The 15,206-nt window shown below is 34.5% G+C and overlaps 2 pseudogenes; both read right to left on the reverse strand.

The window, feature by feature from the left end:
• Positions 1–3,778: 3,778 nt before the first annotated feature.
• Positions 3,779–12,370, reverse strand: LOC142556274 (uncharacterized; annotated as a pseudogene).
• A 1,530-nt stretch (positions 12,371–13,900) lies between these two features.
• Positions 13,901–15,142, reverse strand: LOC142504520 (pentatricopeptide repeat-containing protein At3g26630, chloroplastic-like; annotated as a pseudogene).
• Between the last annotated feature and the right edge of the window lie 64 nt (positions 15,143–15,206).

Here is a 15,206-nt window from a genome sequence, read left to right on the forward strand (position 1 = left end):
ATGACTATATTACATTAAAATAAAATTAATATATATTGTACTTTTGACCAAAGTAAACAACTATACCATGTTTTATAATATAAATCAAACTAACTAAAAATTATTAAAACCTAAAAAATTTTTTTAAAAAAATATTGTACAACACACAATATCAGAAACGTTAACACTAAATATACTAACCTATGCAATTTTGATGTGATTAGTTGACTTTATAGCCACTGTCAACTTTTCTACGTCCGAACAACACATCAAACCAATACATAATTACATTCTTATGCCTTCATTTACGCATAAATAAGTAGATGATTTAATTTTTTTATAATTATAAACAATTTAATGTAGGTAGAAAATACTTTTTTCTTATATAAATATACAAAAAAAAAAAAAGTGAACTTATTTTCTTCCCGATAAAGACTGTTATATGCTTAATTGGCTTCTATTTTAGATCACTATGCATGCATGATTTTAGGGTTATCCAGTGATGATATGGAAATCTGGTTAATTTGTAAGTTATCTCGCATGATTGTAAATAAACTACTTTTTTATTATAAACTTAATTATTGATAATAGGTAGCCAAAATAGTAATGTAAGTTTGCTAATTTTTGTTTAATTTAGTCATATAAGTACTTAATTTTGGATTTTAACCATGTAAATTGGTTGTGTTTTGGTTTTTAATAATTTTGTTAGAGCGTAAACGTGACATCAGACACGTCGGCATTCAGTATTTCCTGGTCTCACGTCACCATTTTTCATCGTCACATCAACACTTTGACAAGAAAAGACCAAAAGTCAAACATTACATAAATTCATGATTAAAACCCACAAGTAAACAATTACCGATCTAAAACACAAAATAGGTGTTTTGTGTCCTAAATTTTTTTTCAGTAATTAATTGATTTTATGATATATAGTATCCCGGAGAAAGTCAACCATACCCATGACCTTGAACAAAGTTTGACTTATAGTTGAACGTGCCAGATATCATAAACAGGCAATGTTAGATGTCGGATTTCTCCATGTGTATTGGGACCCTTGTACTCGTTTTCAAGCTTTTTGTAATCATAAGTCATGCATGACAACACCTTTTTTAAGACAAACAAATCCATGAATTTTGAATGTGTAAAAGATTAAATTTATTGTCATTTGAAAACACATGCAAGCAACAAATAATGTTATTACGAAGAATGAAAGATAAATCTTCAAACTTAAATTACACTAGCCGCCGAGGCACACGCGCTGCGTATGTTTTGAATATATTGAGCTAATATATTAAACATTCATGATATTACAACACCATGACAACAAAACATTAAAATATAAATATTATTTTTATAATGCAAGAAAATATGAGGACCTCTCTTACTTGGTCCATTTCTACCCAAGTATTTTACCTATATACATAGAGTTGAACTTCCATTTATCCTTGGGATATTGTCTCCTGTATATCCAACATTACACATTTATTTTTATATATCGGGTTCGTAACTTTTTTGTATCCCACGTGTAAAAATAAATTAGGATCATTGGATTCTATCTTAATATCCAAGGTCAACATTTCATTTTTATCCTTCATAATTTTTCCTCTTTAAAGCTCTTCTTTTATACTTTTTTCTTTTATCATTTTTATATTTACCTGTCTTTTTTTATAATGACTTTTAAAAGGCACCTTCTTGATATGTCAAATAGGCTTGGTCCTGAAATTTTTTTAGCTAAGCCCAATCCTAAGGGCCTATGCCCACAAAATTAAAATATTCAAATATAAAGCCCGTAACATAAGGGTAACCATAGCCCATTACGAAACAGACTTTGTCCACCACCCCATATGAATATACCGAAATCCCCCTTCTCCGAGGAAGCAGAAATGATGTCGGGTTCCGGGATTTGCGCGAAGAGGGTGGTTGTTGACGCCAGGCATCACATGCTCGGCCGCCTGGCCACCATTTTAGCCAAAGAGCTTCTCAATGGCCAGAAAGTAGTAGTTGTTCGATGCGAGAGAAATATGTCTCTCTGGCGGTCTCGTGCGCCAAAAAATGAAGTACTTGCGGTTTATGCGTAAGCGCATGAACACCAAGCCTTCTCATGGGCCCATCCATTTTCGGGCTCCGTCGAAGATTCTGTGTAGAACTATTCGTGGGTACGATGTGATGATTTATTAAACTTTTGTAGAATTTTAAAAAGTCATGTGGTATTCAAACTTGACTTTTAAAAACTCTACAAAAGTCTATAGGTATTCAAAATGTCAATAGACTTTTAATAACTCTATGAAATTCTATTAAGTACAAGAATTATAGCCTAAAGTACAACAATAAAATGTCAACAAAAATCTTTGATTCAACCTAAAGATTTGGATGTACATTTAATTGAGAAATCTCCCAAATTCACATACTCAATACAAACTTTCATTCTTTTCTCATCTATTTATTTTTTCTTTTATTTGTATTTTTTAAAAACATAATTAAAATTTAATTTTTTTATTAATTATTATATAACATTTTATTTTTAATTATTTTTTTTAATTTTAGTTAATCTATATCTTAAATTATTGTATAAGCAAATTCATACCGATACTATATCAAAATTTTCGGTATACCGAACCAAAAAAACCTTACATTTTAAAAAAAATTATAATTTATTGATTTAAAATATTATATATTTTAAAATTTTTGTATATTTTTCCGGTATTTCGGTATATACCAAAATTTTCAAATTGGATATCGTTACCGTACCGAAAAATTCGGTATTGTTACCGTACCGTACCAAAATCTTCGGTATATTTAAAATTCGGTAAATTCAATATTTTTTTGTTACGGTAATCTCGGTATACCGAAAATTCGGTATTTTTTCCCACCCCTAACAGGACTTGTATTGGCATGTGTTATATTACACAATTTTCTTTGAAAGAAGTGTCAATTTGATGAATTTCAAATTGAACTAGATAATGAAGTTCAATTGTCTTCATCAGCACAAGTTTATGAAGGTGACGACTTTGATCAGTTATTTAATACTCAAAAACAACAACGAGCAAATGCTAATTCATGGAGGGATACCATATCCAATGGAATGTAGAATGATGTTGATCAAATGTCAGTAATGATTAGATTTTTTTTATAAAAGACTACTCATTATTTTGAGTGTTCTTTTAATAAAATTTTATTATGAACTTATAAAAATATTGTTCATTAATATGTTGAATTGACATAAAGAATTGAAATTTTGATTTCAATAAATTGGATAGTTCATTTGTCGTTTTTCACAAATTAAATTGATTTAACTTTTAAGTAAGTAAAATTCATTTACATTCATAAATAAAAAATAATAATTTAAAATTGAAGAGGTTATATATGTCCAATAATTATTTTAAAAAAATTAATAAAAAATAAATCACAATTATAAACTACAAAATTCACATAATCCTATGAAAAAGTTTACAAAAGTCTACAAAAATCTTGAAAAAAAGTCTATAAGAGTCTATGAAATTTGTTTTATAATTCTATGAGATTCCATAAAAGTCAATAAAAATCCATCAACTCCAGAAAAGTCCATCATTTAAAAAAAGTCATTAAAAGTCTTTGAAAGTATAGAATGAATGCACCCCTTTTTATGTTTGTAGGATACCTCGGGTACCCGTTAAGATGCTTTGAGCGGATTTTCTGATAGTTTATACTTTGAGCTGAAGATAATCTAAGTTGATTTTTTTCTGTAAAAAAAAAATCGTCTCGATGTCCTTGTAAATTTACGCATCGTTTGTGTTGAATTGTTGACCTGTTTTTGCTTGGAGTGTCATTCGAATTTGCTTTTAAAATCCCCCATAATTACCTTTAAATATAAAGTCCACTTCCCTTGATTACTCTTATTCCCCCTACTTTTTATTTCAAAGAGAATTCAAGAAAAGCACGCACTATTCTTGAAAGAAATTTACGCCCATGTTAGCAAGTACAGTGGAAAACAGCGTTGCCAAAGCACCGCGCCTTGTTCGCCATCTTTCTTACACCGGGTTCGTTATTAGAAGGATCTACAGTTACAGATGTGTGTGTCCTATCTATGAAATTGATTTCAGGAGCTTCAAGGATGGTCTTAGACGGGGACAATGCTCGTTGCATCCCCCAAATCGCAAGTGGTCTCATGTATATAAGAGATCGGAAATGCCCTCCAGTGGTCCAGCCTTCCGGAGTCTGAAATGCGTATCTGAAGCACAAAGAATGTGAACATGATCTTAAGACGGGATTGTGAATGATACTTATATTTAAAGAAACTCAAAATTCTTGAAAAATTGAGATGTTGGAACTTACCCGAACCCTTCCTCGGACCAGCCAGCAAGAAATATACCTTCTGCAGTTGTGAAGGCCTGCTCCTCCATTCCAGCATGAATCATTGTAGCCGCCACGCCATAAGTCACACCAGTCCATATTTCACGAGATTGCATACACGTGGTGTCTATCATACCGTTTGGATACATCCCATTTACGGCACCCATCCGGCCTCCTTTAATTTTCATAACATTAAAATCATAAATTTTCTGGAGGGTACTTCGAATCTCGAAATCTTCAAAAAGATCCGGCAAGCCAGAAGATGCTGTGTACCACTGCCCGGCGAGTTGATCGGTCTGGATAGACTTGCTGTTACTGCTGGACCCACTGTCATAGTTAAAATACGAGCCATTCCACAATTTTTCTTCAAAACCAGCTTTAGCCTCAACGAATTTTCCTTTGCATTTCTCAGCAAAGGCAACATCCCCTAGCTGTAAGGCCATTGCTGCTGCAGCTTGGAGGGAAGCTAGCCATAAGGAACCACAGTAGGCACTTATACCATGAACAGTCCAGGTGTCATAAGTTTGATCTGGGAACCCTTCGTTTTCTATCAGACCATCTCTATCTCGATCGAACTGATCCATGTATTCGACTGCGGCACATACAGCCGGCCAAACATCAGCCCCGAAAGAGAAATCTCCTGTTGCAGCAAAGTCTCGATAAACCTGAAGAATGAACTTTGGATTCAGATCTTTCCACCTACTTGTGTCGTGTATGTTATATGCGTTCATTTCATGCCAGGGATCATGGGTTCCAAGATCGTGAGGAACAGCTCCTTTCACCTTACGAATTCCCCAGTTCCCCTCTGCAAGATACTTCACTTTTCTTGTATCCTCGGCTAATACTGCTTTAGCAAATTCACGCTGAATTCCAAGCTCAATTTTTGGAAACAGCTCAAGAAGTGCAAAAGAAGCATAGAAATGCACGTCATAAGTACACCACATTATATATTCAACACCTTCCAGATATAAAAACCGTCCCACATCATGACTGCTGTTCATTGATTCCATGAACTTGCTAGAGGGCGATTGAAAGCCCTTGTCTTCCATATGAGCGCTTGAATCTTGTTGATCTGCATATCTTCTAGAAGCTATATCACCTTCTATTGGATCAACTTTTAAAGAAGTTTTGTAACCGTTTTCGGTCGTGTCTTTAAGAATTCAGCCGCCTGGGTATTACCCTTGATTCGGTTGTTTCTGCTTGTTTACTATCTGTGAGTATGGACTTGATACCAGTTGACTCGTCGTTTTGTGAGGAAAAGTCTACATGGAAAAATAATCACCGAAATGCTTAGGCAAAAAAAAAAAAAAGAAATAGCAAAAGAGAGAACACAAAAACTAGAACTTCCAGAAAACAATGCGGTTCCCTCAAGCTTTAAGTCATAATATGTAGTAATGAAATATAGTCTAAAACAGGTTCTTGAAGGAAGAAAATAATTTTAACTACCATTTGTGATAAGCCAAAAGCAAGACGATGAACTTAAGTGGATAATAAAGAAAAAAGATGAATAAATATCAATTAATACCAATCCAGACTGTTCCCCCAGAAACCAGAAAATATAGCTCGTTGAAGAGAGTAAACCTATACCTGCATAGCAAAGATCAATAAATATCGATTAATAGACTCAGATCAAATATGAAGCCCAGTGCTCCAAGGAAACTGAAAAGTGCTTATTTTCCACTCCTACAGAAACTAATCATATGTCGTTCATATGATCATATGCGTAAAGAAATTCCAAAAGCAGGACTTTAATAACGAATGACAAAAAGAAGAATCGTAAAATATACCATACACGATCTTCTCATAAAAAACAATGTGTTGGAGAATAATTAGAACAGATAATTTCTTTGTCGACAAAAAAATTATTGTGAGAGAAACTGTGATTGATGAAAAACAGTTATATAAATTTTACCATTCAGGAAGACGGTCGTCTTTAAGAATAGGGTTCTGCCACTTTTCGATCTCTTCTTCCCATAGTTTATAATCTGATACATTTTTAGCACACGAGTACTTAAACTAAATTGTAATAAGCAAAGATTTGTTAACAATGGTAAAAAAGAACATCTTAAAGTCGCCATGAATGAAGAACACTCACTTGTAAGTGCATCATGCACCAAATCTTTAGCAGCCATTTCAGAAGTGCCATAATATTTAGTGTACCTCCTGGAAACCAAGAGAAGGAAACTAACTTGTTAAAATAAACAAAACATCATCAAACTCTCAAAAACCACAACCCAAATGTTACGGCGTCGACAAAATAAGTGAGAGAAGCCAAAGGAGGCTAGCAGGGACGATGACAGCAATACCCTCGTGAAGATTTCTAGACCACATATATAATAACTAAAGATGCACACATACTAAAGATGCACACATACACACAGATATGTGTGTGTGTGTATACACACACATTTATAAACGATTTTGTTGCCCCCTAAATTTTCTGAGTTTTAGTTTTACCACCCCTGTAAGGAACCTCAAAGCTTCGCCATTGGACTTAGTTGTGAGTCGTACAATACTAAAGCCAATCTCATAAAAACAAAGTTATAGATTTACCTAGGATAGGACTTCCCCTTGCAGAATTTAACTTTAGGAGACGACCAAGAAACAGCAAATGCAACAGTGCATTTCCCATGAGGTTCGACCCATGTAGAAGCTGCAACGGCAGCACAGTACGTCTCTCCAGGTGATGATGGCATGGTGGGCCCTCTGATGTAGTTCTCTCGATCGAAATGGCCATCCTACAGATTTGTAAGTGTAAGCCAATATAAGTGAAACTACCAAAAAACAAAATATTCTAAGTAACACTTCTTAGGTCAATAGAGGTGGGAATCTTCACCTGAACCATTTTAGCCCACATATCCTTTGCAGTTACACAGCTTCCTTCAGTCAGACCAAAACAAGGTAAAACTGACACACTCATATTCTGAGTTTCACATGCCGCAATTGCAAAGGTCACAGGAGGGTTATCTTTTGCTGTTCTGCAAGAAATTAATGTTATATTACGCCGCAATGGCAAAGGTCACAGGAGGGTTATCTTTTGCTGTTCTGCAAGAAATTAATGTTATATTACGAAATAGCACATTTGGTGCATATCTATTATGTACCAAGAAAAAATCTCCTTTTCTTAGTCTATACTTTGAATTATTTCTGTCTTGTAGACATGCAGAGGTGGTTGTGGCATTACAAGGTCAGACACGTCTTATCCGGAGATTCAACTACAATTTCTGTTTCTCGTCTCTAGTTTGTTTTAATAGCTTAGAAAGCCTGTGAGGTACCAAAAGAAGTGTTTAAAGATAAGTTGATAGAGAGAAGTTTATATTTCGTTTTGGCTGCATAAACATGAAAATCGAAAAAGAAAAGGGGGAAAAATAGGGGAAAAAAAAGACAAATAAAAAATGACCAGGTTCAAATAAGAATGGTACAAAAATTACAAAAGATGGATGGAAACTCTTGTATCAATATCATGTAACTACTAGTGAAATGCATAAAGAAATAAAAGCACACGTCTGATGGGAATTGATTGAAGGCCGATAACAAATAAAATATAGATTCCCACCGAAAAGAAGATTAGTCCTTAATGATCACTAATGCTATTAGAGAACCAACTTAAGAAGAAGAGTGATTTCGGAATATGTTTCACAACCAGAATTTTAAAAACAGCAAGTCATCCTTAATAATAATAAACTTGAAAATGAAGCTAATTTTTGTATGCGACACTATTTGACGCAGTCATTGTGTCACCTATAATAGGCATGCATTTTGGTTTCGACCAGCCAAAAAACCATCTAAGGCATGTATCCCAGAGTTGACCTGTTCTGCTTCATCAGAGTACCAGGGATGGTCTACTTCTCAACAATTTGAAAGAAAATAGCCTAGTCTAGGATGGATTCTGATTTTCTTTGGTATGAGAGGAACATACCAATTAATTTTACTTTTCGTAAAGTGAACCGCGGCACCTAAACTAAAATTCACAAACCAACAGTCATATTACTAAGTGTAAAGTTTGATGACTTACTTGTGATGTAACAGCACGCCTGAAACTCCATCTTCACCTCTGAAAAGTTTGAGAAAAGGCAACATAAACAGAAAGTGTGAAAATTTCATCAACATACAATAAAAGAACAAACTTGGAATAGATTCTCACATAAATGGTTTATTAACATGATCTCCTGACATATGTGAGATACCTCCAATGGAATTCTGCATTAATCAAAAGGTAATAACTGAAAAAACAAGAAGTTTTTCCCATGGGAACAGCCACATTTACTTCCATCAATCAGAAACAAAAAAATGGGGAAAAACTCACTGCCCACGTAAAAAGAAGGTTGACCTTTGCCCTGTCCTTTCCAGTATTTGCCAACTAAAAAATGAAAAAAAAAGAAATGATCTCGTGTAAGCAAAGAACAGCATCAGTATTTCCTCAACAATAATAAGGCAGTTTAAACTTAGATCCTAAGGTACAAAAATATCCTTTTACCATAACACGTGAATACTATTCACACTAAACCCTTTCATGACATTTGTCACTCGTGGAAATAGAAGACTTTGTTTTGTTATTATAGGATAAATACTAACTAAGATCCTAAGAAAATAATCCAACATTTATACATGCATATTTTCATAGTTCTATGGAGAAATTTTTATATTCCACGGGACCACATCCAAGAATGGAGAGATTTGCAAAAAACATAGCATGAGACGGAAACTTTACATACAGTGTAAACGAACACAGGCTGTAGGAAGGCTGCTTTCCCGATAATTATGTGGTATAAATGGTGATATTTGCCGACAAGAAATTTTTAACTCAGGATCTGGTTCACCTATGGGCACGAAATTGTTACATAGAGATGTAATCCATATAAAAATAATAATAACAATAATAATTTAGCAAATTACCATCATATATAGTCCACGCTCTTGGAAATAACGCATGATATGTGGAGTGCTGGCCTGTCAAGTTCCATCCCCACGATGATATACCTTGATCACGAGACTTCCTGAGATGCAAATGATATATAGTTCTATAAATAGTTTCTTGTCAAGGTTTTTAAGGCAGAGAATCGATTCAAAAAATAGGTCAGTTATGCGAAAAGATGACATAAAAGCAAGGTGAATTATGACATGGTGTGCCTTCCCTCACAAACTAATGATAGAAGTAACCTCTAGTATTTGCATATTATGTAAAGAAACCACATCGAATCTGATGTGACAAAAAAAAAAGTTTTTATTCAGATAGGCAGGGATTAACCGTAACACTGCATCAACCATGTGATAGCACACAGCCACTCAAATTGATAAATACGACACACAATGCATCTTGATTTTGCCCCGGAAAAAGCAATATCATTCCACTCTCCAAAATTATGTGAAGCTGAACTTTTTCTATAATGATAAAGAAAACAACACGACCACAGGAGTGAGATGTCAGGGCTGAATGTAGCCTAACAAAAAGAGATTCAACAGGCTACAACTTAACGATGGATGAGAACCTATTAGGCGATAGGAGTGTTAGAAATAATTTATTTAGCCAAAAAGCACCGGAGCATCAAGAAATCACAAATTTAAGATTTTTTCAGCAAGCAAATATTAAACAAAAGTTCAAGCAAAAATGAAACTTCTTATTATCCTTACCCTAAACCTTCGTGCTGGCCAGGAGCTAGAACAGATGCATACTTTTTATTTCCTCCGCCTCGAGATATGAAAATCTGTGGATTTGTAAATTGTTAGGCAGTCTTGAATTGATAGCATATGAAAAATAAAGGCAGATTCTCAATCAAACTATCTTATTAAATCACACCCAATTTCTCACTCATAACATGTATGGTACGGATTATCAAAATGTAACACCTGAATTGTCTAGAAAACATAAAAAAAGGTGTCACTATTGTTCTATATTAACTATTTTCTTTACCCACTTCCACCAACAACTAAGCGAAGCCAGATCCAAGCAGCTTAATAAAGAACAGACGAATGGTGTCAATTAGGCGATCTTACAGAGAACTGGTTGACCAACATGGGAGACGTCTCACATATGCCAGGAAGTATTTGAAAATGCCTGAATTCCCCTCTGAAGCCTCTAGATATACTACCACTTCTGCGATAACATATAGACTGACTAGTAATTAGTTCAGGAAGAAAGAAAATAGAATTTGGAAGAGTACCAATGCTGTGTACTACTTACCCCATCCCACCAAGCGGAACTCCTTGTGAAGCAGAAGGTTTGCAACTTTCTCGAGTGAAAGGATCTATCGGTGCTTTCTGTACAAAGAGCAGATTTTAAAAGGATACAACAACTATAAGATACGTGTTTGCTTTCTTTGTACATTAACGAGCTCTTTTTCTAATGGTGGCAAAGGGAAGAACTTTACTCTTCCATGTGACGCTTCTTCCTGTACATAATTCCACAAACGTATTCCGAGTCGGACCTATAGACATTGTTGCAAATTTCAATTAAATCAAATCAGGAAGTGAGCGCTTCATATAATTTTTTGCTGGCGAGTTACATCGATAATGTTCATACCATTTTCACGGCTTCCGTGAACGTGACACTGAATTCTTTGAGAATACTAGCTTGGCCATTCAATTTCCTTCTCCATGCTTGTTCGGGAGGGGAAGCACTATCAAAATCCAGCTGCACGCAATAAACTCACATAATCAAAATGGAGTATATAATTAACTATTATTATAAATAAATGTTCCAGATATGCACTTTAGCTATTTACATATTATGATGATGATGATGATAATGATGATGAAAAATAGACACAAATATACGAATTCATCGGATAACATGCATGACGTGCAGATTCCATGGTCAGGATACCAACAAAACTTACTCGTGACACCTTGTCTATAAAATAACAATACTATCTTGGAGCATAAACTTAAAATCGTAATAATATCAAGAAGGGAAAAAAAGAAAGAAACGGTTGAAATTCAAAGAGAGAGGCACACATGGTGAATATAAAGTATGCGCTTTTCATATTCCTTTAGTTTCTCCTGAATGATAGCGTTCTCAATAAAAGAAAGAGTGCAGGCACCACAAAGAGGTTTGCACTAGAACGCCAAAACCAGCTATACAATTGCATAATTTGTAACATAATCTCATGTTCGATTGAAAACATGACAAAAACGAAGGAGAAAACTAAATCAAATATTCCTATTTCTGCAGAAACGATTTGCTAATGGTTCAGCAAGTTTCAAAGTAAAAAAGGTAGGACGATGATTTACCTCAGACCATTAAAATTACACTCGTCAGTCCTATGCTCTACGCAAGCAAAAGAACACGCTACAATTCACCAGCAAATTTAACCGTATAGACACATCTCCAAACAGGAAATACAGAATGCACAATCCAATATTCTTCGTACAGTCAACTCTAGTTCAAGTACAAAGACAGAAAACACACACACACACGGAACGAAATCAAAATTTTCAGCCAAACACAGAATTCTAAAGAAAAACACAAGATATCCCGACGAAGAAGAGCTTACCAAATGCAAAGTTGTTCGATTTATATATTCTTCTGGAGGCCATGAATTCTTTCCGAAATGAAACAAGTTGCCACTCACCATTTTTACTCTCTTTTATGTACCTAAATCTGTATATATAGCTACCACCCTTCAGTCGCTCAAGATTCGATTTTTATACAGACATCGAAATCCAAATCACTCAAAAAGTTCAAAACCTCTTTATACAAAAAAAATTTAAGAAAGAATCCCAAAACTTAGCTTCAAATCCCCCCAAAAACCAATATTTAAATTAACTCACTTCTTTGGATAAATCATTAAAATTTTACTTGAAGTATCAAAGCTTCACAGCAAAACCTCAAGACAAGAGGTAAAAAGGGAAGAAGAAGATGAGGTCGGGGTGAAAGTAGGATCGACATTCTTAGGATTCGGATTATGTCGGGTACTTTTTTATTTTTATTGAATTTTTCCTTCATTTTCTTTATTTCCGTAGCTTCTTCCCAGGACAGAGGATCCTCCACCTGGAAATGTTGAGTTCTGAATAGTCGCCAGGTGGGGGCAAACCTAAATGAACCAGTATATTATTATGTAATACTTTGTGCCTAAAAAACTAATGATAATAAAGCTATTATATTATATTTTCAGACCCGTCCGAGTATGAGGCGGGTTATGTCCTATAATATCCATCTGATATCCGTCCCTTATATGTGGATATAAATACTCTAAGATTTTAGTTTTATTAATTTTCATTTTTTAGTAATACACCTTAACTATAACGGTCTTAACTATTCTTATATCAATTGTTGCATTTGAATCTACTTTTAGCAATAGTAGAAGAATAGTTGGTCATCATCTTAGTAGACTTAATTCAACGACTTTGGAGGCATTGATGTGCTCGCGAAGATAGTTGTGGGTGAGGTGAAAGGTAAATAAATCACAGTGTTATTTTGTTATTGTACTTTCATTTTAATTTTGTTAATGTACTTTCTTTCTTTAAATTATATTTTTTTACAGTTTTAAATTACAGTTTTATTTTTTCAATGTATTTTCTCTCTTTAATTTTGCATTAATTCTTCAAGTAGTTTACCAACTTGTCCCACAATTCTTGATGAAGAGGAAGATGATCCCGAAGAATGTGTTTGAAATATTGCATACTCGCTGATTTTATATTGATCTGTTTAAGTTATGTTATAACTAATTTTTGGGGATGTCAAGATTTTTTTGGAGAGCTAGTAACTCTTTTTTTTATATCGTGAAAATACTTTGTTTGTTATTATTAACTGTGGTAGAAGACATGAATTAATTTTCTATTGTGTTGTATTTAGAGGCTTGTCTGTTTCATAATTCAGTAATGTGAGAAGAAAGATTACTGTTTTTATTTTAAAAAAAATCGGGTCTCACGGGTCTACCGGCCCCATTTCGTATTCGAGGTGGGGCGGGTCCGAAAAATATTTAACCAGAATGAGGTGGGTAATGAGTCAATTTTTTTTTATGAGATGGATCTTGGGTTTAGCCATACCCGTCTCATACCCGCAGAATTGACACCTCTACTCTCAACCTCCTCCAACACGATGGTTGGGACGAGAGAGGAGCATTCATGCAATGTAAATCTTGGAAAATTATATATAAATTTTTTTCCTCAAAATATTGTAATTGTTAAGTTAATATTTCACGGGTTTCACAATACTTGGAGAAAACATTTTTTAATGAAAATCATAAAGGATATTTTTAAAAAACATATGATTTTTACCTTCTATATTATGTTAACTATCTTTGAATTAGAGCTCTTATTTTCCATTAATATAATACATATCTTGGTAAAAGACGATCTCATAAGTCAATTTTGTGATACTGATATTTTATTTGAGTCATCCATAAAAAGTTATTATTTTTTATGTCAAAAATTGTTTCTTATTATAAATATAGATAAGTCGTGTATACCTATTAATATTTTAATAGGATATAAAATGTGGACCAGCTGCATGCATGATTCCATTGGTCTCCCATTATGAAGAGAATTCAACAATGTGGAAAAAGGATGGCCAAAGTGTACAATAATAAATTATTCTTAGGCTTTTCACGTTTGGTTGGCTCACCAATTTTAAGTAACATATTAATTTTTTTTATTGGTATTCATACCACAGAGAGTATATCTCAGAGTAGCAAGTGTAATGTTCAGTGTCTGGTGGAATCCCATATCGTTCGGTCATGTAAGCAAAATACCCACGACCCTTCTCTAAGTCATTCATGTGCAGGCAAGCACACAAGATGCCTACAAAAGAGATGCCATTCGGCTCCACGTTCATCCTCTTCATCTCTCCAAAAAGAGCAATGGCTTTATGATCACGTCCATGAACACCAAGACTAGTGATCATCGCATTCCATGTAGCTACACTCATATCCTCCATACTTTCAAAGACTCGTTTAGCATGCTCCAAACTACCACATTTGCCATACATGTCAACCAATGCCGTCCCAAGAAAAGGCCCGATCTCAAATCCATTCTTGATCGCAAAGTCGTGCACCCAACAACCAAATTCAAGGCTCCCTATTTCGGTGCTAGCCGACAAGTGTGTGCTCATTCGGGCTCGCATTATCACCCTGTGACAATAGTAGTCCAGGATACTATATTTTGCCACATATTTTATGAAACACCTTGATCCCATAATACAAAACCCCGCACTTGAAATACAAATCAATCAAACATTATCCAAATACACATCTCCATAAAACCCGGTTGCAATCTCACCCCGTCACAAACCATCAAATTATACAAAAGAATAGCTCGACCGTTAGTTGTCTCACATCCATCCGACATATATTAACTGGACCATCTTTTTCTTTGAGAGTGACATAAGAATGTGTTATTGTTTCAATTCGGTTGGATAAAATCCCCGGCCTCCTAGCTTTTGAAATTTCTAATCCAACTTCCCATAAGAAGAACAAAGCCGAAGCAATCTCGTTGCAATCAATTCACAACCATAAAACCCATTTCTGATCATTCTACCATGTATCCGCCTCAGCTGTCTGAAGCTGCTGCATTTCTGCAGAAAAATAAAGGCATCTTGAAAGTGAAACTGGGTTTGGAACTTGACTGCAAGTTTCTTGAGCTAGGGCAAAACATGGGGATAGCTTACTGAAAGGAATCCGACCATCATAGAGCGGTAGATGCTTGAATTTACATCTGCTAGAGCACAAAAATGGATTCTTTGAAAGGAAGGAGAATGAGACGTAAGATCGTTAAGCTATTGTGTCGTGTGGCCGATTACCCTTTACATGCTCATCTTTCTCCAATCTTAAATAGAATCATTTTGTATAATGAACTCGGTTCGGGTCCCCAACCTTGGTCCATTTACCAAACCCATATCTATGTCGAAAAGTATTGTACATTAATTAAAATTTAAATTAAAACTTCATAATAAGTGTTGT

The sequence above is a fragment of the Primulina tabacum genome, chromosome 9 (genome assembly GCF_025594145.1).
Source record: "Primulina tabacum isolate GXHZ01 chromosome 9, ASM2559414v2, whole genome shotgun sequence".
Classification (NCBI taxonomy): Eukaryota; Viridiplantae; Streptophyta; class Magnoliopsida; order Lamiales; family Gesneriaceae; genus Primulina; species Primulina tabacum.